Source organism: Ovis canadensis, chromosome 20 (assembly GCF_042477335.2).
Source record: "Ovis canadensis isolate MfBH-ARS-UI-01 breed Bighorn chromosome 20, ARS-UI_OviCan_v2, whole genome shotgun sequence".
NCBI classification, from domain to species: domain Eukaryota; kingdom Metazoa; phylum Chordata; class Mammalia; order Artiodactyla; family Bovidae; genus Ovis; species Ovis canadensis.
Genome location: NC_091264.1, coordinates 66778860 through 66791690, shown reverse-complemented (window position 1 = coordinate 66791690; position 12831 = coordinate 66778860).

The following is a 12831-nucleotide window of genomic DNA, read 5'->3' as shown; positions in this document are numbered from 1 at the left end:
GTGTAGAGAGCACCTCTCCGCACTTAGGATCAGCTTTAACCAAGTCCATCTCTGCTCCCGGCTCCAAACCACCCAGGTACACAGCAACTCCACTTTGACAGTTGTCTGAAGGCAACTGGTAGGGTCTGCCCGGCTCTTGTTTCTCACCCACTCTTGAATTGGTTCCACCCCTCAGGTGACAGAACTTGGGAGGGGACTCTGACCGTGTGCACTGTGCCCCTTCTGCCTCCTTGCTCAGCACGAGGGGCTCACTGGAGGCCCCTGACCCCCCAAGCCCCGCCCCCGCCCCTGCCCCTCCTCACTGACTGTCCTGCAGGGACATGCCTGCCACAAGAGGGGGACTCTGACATTGCCTGCGACTGAATTGGGGGTCCATACTTGCCTGCAAATACAAGCTGTTTCTTTATTAATACATCAGCTCTTCTACCTGATTTCTTAATTGGCTCAAGCCTCAGGTGGGAATGAAATGTGCCAATCATCACATTCCTGCAGAGCCTCTGACACTTGTCTTCCAGGTGAGATGGATGAGAAGCTCCCCGCTTCTCTCAAACAAAAGCTGGCATGCTGGATTTGAGCCTTGCTAAAGCCTTGTAGAATTATTACTTAGAAGTACCAGCTTTTAAATATCTTTCATTTTTGAGGAAAATTGAATCCACTATTGTTTTTGATGTTTGAGAATGCTACTATATCACACTCAATTGACAAACAGACACAGAAGCCAGATGTGGGTCAACGTGTTGGCTTTGCTACTCATACGGTCAGATCAAAAAGATTGGCTTGCTCCCAAAGCCCAAATGGCCTTCAAGCTACCACACACCCACAGGCAGAACAGCTGTAGCCTCCCCCGCAGGGCAGCACCTGGCTCCTTGGGCCCCGGGAGGGGAGGACAGGTGCATCCTGTGGCCAGGCTGTTTAAAAAATGTTGAGAGTGAGAGAGGTGGAGGGAGGGAGAGAGCGAGAGCACCCCGAGGGGACTGGAGGGGGAGATGAAGAGAGCTGTATATGTTGGCCCTGACCTGTAATGGCAGCACCAGTAGTCATCATCGCTCAAGAGCCGGGAAAGGAGAGAGGAGAGGGGGAGGGTTCTCTCCAGCACTTCCGAAAAGCTGGGTTGAGGCAGGGATAGGTGGGGACAGGGGCATGTCTCTCTTGATCGATGGTTTCAGTAGGTCCCTGAGAATGTTCTCGGCCAAAACTGAAACTAGGCTTTGCCTAGCACTCCTTTGCTCATGTTGCCTCCAGCACTGAGAGTCCAGCAGAAGGTTTAAATAACGGTTGGGGAAGACTGTGCGTGCGTGTGAACCTGCCTCCCTGTAAACATTCTGCCACCCACACTGTGGCCTCAGCAAAGGCCATGAGTCCAGACCCCGCCTGGGGCCAGCCTGGGGGCCAGCAAAGCCCACAGGGCCGGTGTCCTTCTGTGGGCGTGGAGAGTGTCCCTCTTCTCCTCTCCGTTGCCCTGCTGCACACCCTGCCGACTCTTCTGACTCTCCTTGTTGCTTGTCTCTAGCATCCACGTTGGTAGTTCAGAAGCTGAAAGTAGAAGAATTCCATTCAAATGTTAGAATTCTCTCTGCACTTACCATGTGCTATTCTAGGCGCTAGAAATGCTGCACTAAATGGAGCGGTCCACATTCCAGCACAAGGAAGCGGCAGTGAGCAAGAGGGTAGTCCCCGGAGACGACTCTGCGTGTATGCGTTTGCTCTCTATGCACTCTCACAGGAACCGTGCGTTAGTAAGACAGGTTTCATTTACTCTGAAGATACTCATTGAGACAGTTCTTCGGGGAGAGATCATCGTAAAGAGGCATGAGCGACGAGTCACAGACAGCAACACGGATGCACACAGCTGAGTTACTGGCCATTCGGGCTGTGTAACAGGCACTTTCGTTTTGAAGTTCGCTGTGTTTGGGGAAGTATATTAAAGCCACACACTGGTTCCTTTTTAATGGTGGACAAGAAAGCTTGAGCTCACATCTCTGCTTAGTTTTAATCAGATAACCAAAAGGGGATAGTAAAAGATTTGGGCTTTTTTTTTTTTTTTCAGATAAAGACAAGTTTGAGAGGAAGATGTTTCAAACTTATTTTATAACCAAGTCACTGTGTTGGTTTCTGTCCAGTGACAGTTGCTTCTTGGAGCCCACTTCCTCCTGCTGCCTATGCCTTTTGCCCTTACCAGCTCTTTATAAACAACAATTTATTTTGTAATCCAAAGAAAAGACACTCACCATATAGCATCCTGCTGTGAGTGTGTAGATTTATAGACTCAACATGAGAGGAGCCTGAGACTCATGCAGTCCAGTCGCACCTGCAGCACCGCAGAGAGATGGCCCCTATCATATGTGCTGGCTGCAGGTCCCCCGGGAGCAGCTGCACTTCTGAGGGGGAACGACTACTCCACTGCTGTCTAGATGGACTTGTTAGGAAGTGCCTCCATATGCTGTGATTAGAGTCCACGTCCTCGCAGCTTCAACATGTGAACCAACTCAGACCTACGTTCTCCTGGCGTGTGGACCCTTCAGAACACAGCAGAGGCTGCAGACAGGCACTGGTGGTGTGTTACTCTTTCTGCATAAGGTTTAATTTTTAGAATAGTTGCCAACACGTAAAAGTTGAAAGATTGCATGTAATCCAGCTGCTCTTTATAAACTAGAGAATCAGGTAACCCCAGGTCTTCAGCAAGTTAGAAGAAATGGATAACTTCCTAGATAAATTCCTAGAAACATACAATCTTCCAAGACTAAATCATGAAGAATTAGAAAATCTGAATAAACCTATTATTAGTAACAGAATTGAATGGGTAATTAAAAAACAACTCCCAACACATGAAAGCCCAGGTTCAGATGGCTTCACAGGTAAATTCTACCAAACACTTAAAGAAGAACTAATACCTATTATTCCCAAATTATTTAAAGGTGGAAGATACACTTCCAAGCTCATTTTATGAGGCCAACATTACCTGGTACTAAAACCAAAGAAACCACACACAAAGAAAATTACAAGCCTATATCCCTGATGAACACAGACACAAACATTCTCCACAAAATATTAGCAAACTAAACTTCAACAATACGTTAAAAATCATATATGATCACTAAGTTGGATTCATTCCAGGGATGTAAAGATGGTTGAACATTGGCAAATCAATCAATGTGATATACCACATTAAGAAGTTGAAGAATAAAAACCATTTGATCAGTAAAGGCAGAAAAAAAGCATTTGACAACATTCAACATCAATTTACAATTAAAAAAACTCTCCAGAAAATGGGTTTAAAGGGAACATACTTCAACATAATAAAAACCGTGCATTATAGTTGAGTTCAGTTCAGTTGCTCAGTAGTGTCTGACTCTTTGCGACCCCATGAATTGCAGCATGCCAGGCCTCCCTGTCCATCACTAACTCCCGGAGTTCACTCCAACTCACGTCCATCGAGTCAGTGATACCATCCAGCCATCTCATCCTCTGTTGTCCCCTGCTCCTCCTGCCCCCAATCCCTCCCAGCATCAGAGTCTTTTCCAATGAGTCAGCTCTTCGCATGAGGTGGCCAAAGTACTGGAGTTTCAGCTTCAGCATCATTCCTTCCAAAGAACACCCAGGACCGATCTCCTTTAGGATGGACTGGTTGGGTCTCCGTAGTCCAAGGGACTCTCAACAGTCTTCTCCAACTCCACAGTTCAAAAGCATCAAGTCTTAAGCGCTCAGCCTTCTTCACAGTCCAACTCTCACATCCATACATGACCACTGGAAAAACCATAGCCTTGACGAGATGGACCTTTGTTGGCAAAGTAATATCTCTGCTTTTCAATATGCTATCTAGGTTGGTCATAACTTTTGTTCCAAGGAGTAAGCATCTTTTAATTTCATGGCTGCAGTCACCATCTGCAGTGATTTTGGAGCCCCCAAAAATAAAGTCTGCCACTGTTTCCACTGTTTCCCCATGTATTTCCCATGAAGTGATGGGACCAGATGCCATTTTTCTGAATGTTGAGCTTTAAGCCAACTTTTTCACTCTCCTCTTTCACTTTCATCAAGAGGCTTTTGAGCTCCTCTTCACTTTCTGCCATAAGGGTGGTGTCATCTGCATATCTGAGGTTATTGATATTTCTCCCAGCAATCTTGATTCCAGCTTGCGCTTCCTCCAGTCCAGCGTTTCTCATGATGTACTCTGCATATAAGTTAAACAAGCAGGGTGACAATATACAGCCTTGATGCACTCCTTTTCCTATTTGGAACCAGTCTGCTGTTCCATGTCCAGTTCTAACAGTTGCTTCCTGACCTGCATATAGGTTTCTCAAGGTATTCATAGAACCATTCAAATTCAGCTTCTTTGGCATTATTAGTTGAGGCACAGACTTGAATTATTGTGACATTGAATGGTTTTCCTTGGCAATGAACATTCTGTCATTTTTGAGATTGCACTCAAGTATTGCATTTCAGACTCTTGTTGACTGTGAGGGTTACTCCATTTCTTCTAAGGGATTCTTGCCCACAGTAGTAGATATAATGGTCATCTGAGTTAAATTCACCCATTCCAGTCCATTTTAGTTCGCTGATTCCTAAAGTGTCGATGTTCTCTCTTGCCACCTCCTGTTGGACCGCTTCCAATTTACCTTGATTCATCGACCTAACATTCCAGGTTCCTATGCAATACTGTTCTTCACAGCATCCAACTTTACTCCCATCACCGGTCGCATCCACAGCAGGGCATTGCTCTTGCTTTGGCTCTGTCTCTTCATCCTTCTGAAGTTATTTCTCCACTCTTCTCCAGTAGTGTACTGGGCACCTACTGAGCTGGGGAGCTCATCTCTCAGTGCCCTATCTTTCCCCTTTTTCATGCCGTTCATGAGGTTCTCAAGGCAAGAATACTGTAGCAGTTTGCCATTCCTCGCTCTAGGGGCCCAAGGTTTGTCAGAACTCTCCACCATGGCCCGTCCACCTTGGGTGGCCCTGCCTGGCAAGACTCACAGTTTCATCCAGTTTTAGAAGGCTGTGATTCATGCGATCAGTTTGGCTCATTTTCTGTGACTGTGGTTTTCATTCTGTCTGCCCTGGGAGGGATAAGGATAAGAGGATTGCGGGAGCTCCCAACCATCCTTCCCACAAAGTTACCCCTCCCTGTCTTTCTTCTCTTTGGAAGCGAGCCATCAAGCAGAGCCCATGCTAAAGAGGGGTACGGGGCAGAGAGGAAGAGAGCCGCGTGTCTGCACAGATTCTTTGTCATTCCTCTGTGTACATGCGAGATTCTTTTCCTTCTTTCCTCCCTTTATTTCTTCAGTTATTCATTCATTCAACTGCTTATTTACCTTAGTGTGGAATCACAGACATTTACTTCGCACCTTGGGTTATAGTCCAATTCTATGTTATTTATTCTGTTGCTCAACATACTCCTTTCCTAATTTTGAACTAGTCAGTTGTTCCATGATTGGTTTTAGCTGTTGCTTCTTGACCTGCATACAGGTTTCTCAGGAGGCAGGTAAGGTGTTCTGGTATTTCCATCTCTCTAAGAATTTCCCACTGTTTGTTGTGATCTACACAGTCAAAGGTTTTAGTGTGGTCAATGAAGCAGAAGTAGATGTTTTTCAGGAATTCCTTTGCTTTTTCTATGACCCAGCAGATGTTGGCAATTAGAATGGAGATAAATAAAATCAAGAACAGAAAAATAGAAAGTCAACAAGATCAAAAATAGCTTTTCCAAAAAAAATGACAAAATTGGCACACATTTAGCTATACTGACAAAAAAAAAAAAAAGGGGAGAAGACACATATAACTGAAACCAAAAGAAAAAGTGGGGACATATATTTTACAGAAATAACAAAATTATAAGTGAATACTCTGAACAGTGGTAACCAACAAATTAGATAACCCATACACAAAAATTAATTCAAAATAGGTCATGATCTAAATATAAGGGTGAAAAGAATACAACTTCTAGAAAGAAAACATAGGAAGAAATCTTTGTAACCTTGAATTTGTTAATGAATCCTCAGATAAGACACCAAAAATGCAAGCAACAAGAGAAAAATAGGTAAATTGAATAGCAAACATTTTAAATTTGTTCGTCAAAGGACATTATCAAGAAAGTAGAAGACATGCTACAGTAAATGGGAAGACATTTTCAAATCAGTGTCTGATAAGGGATAGATGTACAGAATATATTAACAACCCCTACAACTCAACAACACAAAAACGGAAGAACAAATAAAATCAGTAAAAGGCTTGAACAGACATTTCTCCAAAGAAATACGATATAAAGAAATACAACTGGTCATTCAGTTCCGTTACTTCGGTCACTCAGTCGTGTCCAACTCCTTGCAACCCCACAAACTGCCAGGCTTCCCTGTCCATCACCAATTCCTGGAGCTTGCTCAAACTCACGTCCATCTAGTTGGTGACGCCATCCAACCATCTTATCCTCTGTCTTCCCCTTTTCCTCCTGCCTTCAATCTTTTCCAGCATCAGAGTCTTTTCCAATGAGTCAGTTCTTCACATCAGGTGGCCAGAGTATAAAAGCAAATCAAAATGGGCTACCACTTTACACCTACCAGGATGACTATAATTTCTAAAATAGAAAATTACAAATTTCAGCAAATACGTGGAGAAACTAGAACACTTTTACATTGCTGATGGTAATTTTAAATGGTTCAGTCATTGTTGAAAACAGTTTGGTAGCTCTGCAAAAGGTTAAATGTAAAATAGAATTACCACATTATCCAGGAATTCCAGCCCTTAGGTATATACTCCAAAGAATTGAAAACAGGAACACAGATAATTTATGCCAATGTTTATTGTAGCATTATTTACAATAGTAGAAAGGTGGAAGGCATTCAAGTACCCACCAATACATGAATGGATACATAAAATGTGGTATATACATTCAGTAGAATATTATTTGGGCTTAAAAGACTTAAAGCTCAGATTCATGTCACAACACAGAAGAACTTTGAAAACAATATGCTAAATGCAATGTCACAAAAGGACCAAAAAAATCACATGGTTGCTCTTATTTGCAGTGTCTAGAGTAGGCAAATTCACAGAGATAGAAGTAAATTAGAAGTCATCAAGGGCTGAATCAGGGTGGAGAGCCAAAAAGGGGTTATAGCTTACTGGGTTCTGTTTGGAGCAACTGAGAAAGCTTGGGAAATAGTGATAATGGTGGAAGACAATTGTGAATGTAATCGATACCGCCGAACTGTACACCTAAAAATGTTTTAAATGACAAATTTTATGTGTATACTTTCCACAATTAAAAAAAAAAGAATAAAAAGTGGCCTCAAAAAAAAAAAGTGGTTAATGTGTCATTTTTCCACTTGTAATTCTCAGCTGCTATTTGTAGTAAAGGTTTTAAACAAGCAACACATATTTGCTTCTATACACACACGCAACTGAAGTGTATCTGGGACTCCATACAAAATTTGAGGACACGGGCTGTGTTTTGAAGGGAAGCAGAGAAGAGATGACAGGAATGCTTTTCATTATATACTATTTTGTTTCTTTGAATTTACTATTTGTTTCCTTTAAATACAAGTGGATCACAGCAAAGCTTCTGAAAGAGAACCCTGCCTTGTGAACAGTGGCATTAACTCAGCGGGTCCGGGTTATCCAGGCTTGTGCTTCTCAAAGGAAGGTCCAGCTACTGCTGGCCTCCTGGGAGTTAACTTCTAAGTTCTGTCAGTCAAGACTGCCTGAGGCCTTACCAAAGGGCTTATGTTGATATTCAGATTTATAGTTGGGGCCTTGAAACATGCGGTAATAGCTTGACCTCTGGAAGGAATGGTCATCTGAATTAAACGCCCCCATTCCGGTCCATTTTAGTTCACTGATTCCTAAAGTGTCGATGTCCACTCTTTCCATCTCCTGTTTGACCACTTCCAATTTATCTTGACTCATGGACCTGACATTCCACGTTCCTGGGCAATACTGCTCTTCACAGCACTGGGCTTCGCTACCACCGCCAGCCACACCCACAGCTGGGCACCGTCTTCACTCTGCTTCGTCCAGCCACTGTTCCTGTTTCCAGTCATCAGTCTGAGCAAGCTCCAGGAGTTGGTGATGGACAGGGAAGCCTGGTGAGCTGCAGTCCATGGGGTCACAAAGATTCCGACACGACTGAGCGACTGAAGTGAACTGAACTGATGTCTATGTGAGGAGTCATCGCTTGTGTTGTTGGATGAGGGTGTTTGCTGTGACCAGTGTATTCTCTTGGCAAAACTGTTAGCCTTTGCCTGCTTCAGTTTGTACTCCAAGGCCAAACTTGCCTGTTACCCCAGGTGTCTCTTGATTTCCTACTTTTGGGTTCAATCAAGTCAGTGATGCCACCCAATCATCTCATCCTCTGTCATCCCCTTCTCCTCTAGCCTTCAATCTTTCTCAGCATCAGGGTCTTTTTCAATGAGTCAGTTTTTCATATCAGGTGGCCGAAGTATTGGAGTTTCAGCTTCAGCATCAGTCCTTCCAATAAATATTCAGGGTTGGTTTCCTTTAGGATTGACTGGTTTAATATCCTTGAAGTCCAAGTGACTCTTTTTGTGACCCCATGGACTATATAGTCCAAGGAATTCTCCAGGCCAGAATACTGGGATAGGTAGCCTTTCCTTTCTCCAAGGGATATTCCCAACCCAGGTATCAAACCCACGTCTCCCGCATTGAAGGTGGATTCTTTACCAGCTGAGTCACAAGGGAAACCCCACATAGAAATCACCTGATGGTCAATACTGAAATCAGATTGATTATAATCTTTGCAGCCAAAGATGGAGAAGCTCTATACAGTCAGCAAAAAGAAGACCTGGAGCTGACTGTGGCTCAGATCACGAGCTCCTTACTGCTAAATTCAGACTTAAATTGAAGAAAGTAGGGAACACTACTGGACCATTCAGGTGTGACCTAAGTTGAATCCCTTACAATTATACAGTAGAAGTGGCAAATAGATTCAAGGGATTAGATCTGATAGACAGAGTGCCTAAAGAACTATGGATGGAGGTTTGTGACATTGTATAGGAGGCAGGGATTAAAACCATCCCCAAGAAGAAGAAATGTGAAAAGGCAAAAGGTTGTCTGAGGAGGCCTTGGAAATAGCCAAGAAAAGAAGGGAAGTGAAAGACAAAAGAGAAAAGGAAAGATATATCCATCTGCACGCAGAGTTCCAAAGAATAGCAAGGAGAGATAAGAAAGCCTTCCTCAGCAATCAGTGCAAAGAAATGGAGGGAAACAATCGAATGGGAAGACAAGAGATCTCCTCAAGAAAATCAGAGACACCAAGGGAAGCTTTCGTGCAGAGATGGGCTCAATAAAGTACAGAAGTGGTCTGCACATAACAGAAGCAGAAGATATTAAGAAGAGGTGGCAAAAATTCACAGAAGTACTCTACAAAAAAAGATCTTAATGACCCAGAGAGCCACGATGGTGTGATCACTCACTTAGAGCCAGACATCCTGGAATGTGAAGTCAAGTGGGCATTAGGAAGCATCACTATGAACAAAGCTAGTGGAGGTGATGGAATTCCAGCTGAGCTATTTCAAATCCTAAAAGATGGTGCTGTTAAAGTGCTGCACTCAATATGCCAGCAAATTTGGAAAACTCAGCGGTGGCCACAGGACTGGAAAAGGTCAGTTCTCATTCCAATCCCAAAGAAAGGCAATGCCAAAGAATGCTCAAACTACCGCACAATTGCACTCATCTCACATGCTAGCAAAGTAATGCTTAAAATTCTCCAAGTGAGTCTTCAGCAGTACATGAACCAAGAACTTCCAGATGTTCAAGTTGGATTCAGAAAAGGCAGAGGAACCAGAGATCAAGTTGCCAACATATGTTGGACCATAAAAAAAGCAAGAAGATTCCAGAAAAACATCCACTTTTGCTTTATTTACTATGCCAACGCCTTTGACTCTGTGGATCACAACAAACTGTGGAACATTCTGAAAGAGATGGGGATACCAGAGCACCTTACCTGCCTCCTGAGAGGTCTGGGTGCGGGTCAAAAAGCAACAGTTAGAACCAGACATGGAACAACAGACTGGTTCCACATTGGGAAAGGAGTACGTCAAGGCTGCATATTGTCACCCTGCTTATTTAGCTTGTATGCAGAGCACATCATGTGAGATGCCAGGCTGGATGAAACACAAGCTGGAATCACATTTGCTGGGAGAAATATCAATAACCTCAGGTATGCAGATGACACCACCCTTATGGCTGAAAGCAACAAGGAACTGAAGATCCTCTTGATGAAAGTGAAAGAGGAGAGTGAAAAAGCTAGCTTAAAACTCACCATTCAAAAAAGTAAGATCATGGCAACCAGTCCCATCACTTCACTGCAAATAGATAGGGAAACAATGGAAACAATGACAGACTTTATCTTTTGGGCTCCAAAATCATTGCAGATGCAAGGATTTCATGCAACCGTGAAATTTAAAGATGCTTGCTCCTCAAAAGAAAAGCTATGCCAACCTAGACAGCACATCGAAAAGCAGGGACCTTACTTTGCCGACTAACGTCCGTCTAGTCAGGGCTGTGGTGTTTCCTGTGGTCATGTATGGATGTGAAAGTTGAGCTGTGAAGAAGGCTGAGCGCCGAAGAATTGATGCTTTTGAACTGTGGTGTTGGAGAAGACTCTTGAGAGTCTCTTGGACTGCAAGGAGATCCAACCAGTCCGTCCTAAAGGAGATCAGTCCTGGGTGTTCTTTGGAAGGACTGATGCTGAAGCTGAAACTCTAATACTTTGGCTATCTGATGGAAAAGACCCTGATGCTGGGAAAGATTGAAGGCAGGAGGAGAAGGGAATGATAGAGGATGAGATGGTTGGATGGCATCACCAACTCAATGGATGAGTAAGCTCCGGAAGTTGGTGATGGACAGCGAAGGCTGGTTTGCTGCCGTCCATGGGGTCGCAGAGAGTCAGACATGACTGAGCGACTGAACTGAACTGAGCTCATCAGCAGTCACTCCCCATTCCCAGTTCCTGCCCCCCAGCCTGAGGCAACCACGAATTCATACTTGGTGTGTAGATTTGCCTGTTCTGGATATTTCATGTGAATTGATTCACACAGTATTTATCCCTTTATGTCTGATTTCTTTCACTCTACATAATGTCTTCAAATTGTTTTCAGAATTTCCTTTTTGGATTGTTTATTGCAAGTGTGTAGAAAAGCAAATTATTTTTGTGTGTTGATCTTGTATTCTGCAACTCTGTTGGAATTATATGTTAATTCTAACAGTTTTTGCTCCTCACTCTGTATGTATGTGTAAAAACTTTAGCATTTTTGACCAAAAAATCTTATCATCTGTGAATAGATGTTTTGTTTCTTCCTTTCTAGTTTGATTATTTTTATTCCTCTTCTTGACTAACAGCTACGATTATATTATGGACCAAATGCTCCCCCCAAATTCATACGTTGAAGCCTTAATCCTTGATCTTCTGATATTTGAGAGGTAATTTGGTCATGAGGGTGGAGTCCTCATAAACACAATACAAACCCTTATTTTCTACAAAAGACACAAGAGAGATTCACTCTCTCTTCCTCTCAGCAATGTGAGGAGGCAATCTGCAAACCAAAAATAGAGTTCTCATCACGGCGCAAATTGCCTTTGATCTTAGATTTCCCAGACTCCAGAACTGTGAGAAACAAATGTCTATTGTTTAAGCCACTGGATTTATGGTGTCCTGCTCTAGCAGCCCAAACTGAAAAGAAAAAAAGTTTAAAAGGCCAGAACGTACAATCCTCTGCCAAACAGAAATGGTGAAAAGGAACGTTCTGGTCTTGTCCCTGATTTCAGAGGAAGAGCTCTCAGTATCACGCCATCGAGTGTGAGCTTAGCGGTGCATTTTTCATATATGACCTTTATTGTGTTGAGCAGTTTTCCTCTATTCCTAGTTGGCTGAGTGATCCATGAAAGAGTGCTGGATTTTGTCAAATGCTTTCTCTATGTTAGCTGAGATGATCATGTAATTTCCCCACATTGTGTTAATGGGTGTGCTGCGTGAAAGATGTTCACATGCTGGAGCATCTTTGCATTGCAGGAATAAATACCACTTGTCCATGGTGTATAACACTTTCAGTATGCTGATAAGATCAGTTTGATTATATTTTCTAGAAGAGTTTTGGATCAGTATTCATGAGGGACCTTCATCTGTAGTTTTCTTTTCTTGTAGTGTTCTGTGGCTTAGGTATCAGAGCATTGCTAGCCTCTCCCTGATAGCTCAGTTGGTAAAGAATCTGCCTGCAATGCAGGAAACCCCAGTTCAATTCCTGGGTTGGGAAGATCCCCTGGAGAAGGGATAGGCTACCCACTCCAGTGTTCTTCGGCTTCCCTTGTGGCTCAGCTGCTAAAGAATCCGTCTGCAGTGTGGGAGACCTGGATTCGATCCCTGGGTTGGGAAGATCCCCTGGAGAAGGGAAAGGCTCCCCACTCGTTTTCTGGCCTGGAGAATTCCATGGACTGTATGGTCCATGGGGTCACAAAGAGTCAGACATGACTGAGCGACTTTCACTTTCATTTAGAATAAGTCTGGAAGTCCTCTCTTCTTAATTCTCTGAGTTTGAGGGGGATTCGCGTTACTTCCTCTTCAAATGCCTTCTGGTCCCGGGCTTCTTTGTTGGGAGACTTCTTATTACTGGTTCAGGCTCCTCGCTAGCTCCGTCTCTATTCAGATTTTCTATTTCTTCATGATTCAGTCTCGCTAAGTTTTGTGTCGCCAGGTTTTTGCCCATTTCGTACAGGTTCTCCCGTTTGTTGGCGTACAGCTGTCCGTGCGCCCTCTCATGTTCTTCGGGATACCTGTGGCTTGGGAGTGATGCCCCCACTTCGATTTCTAATTCTAGTGATTTGAGTCTTTCT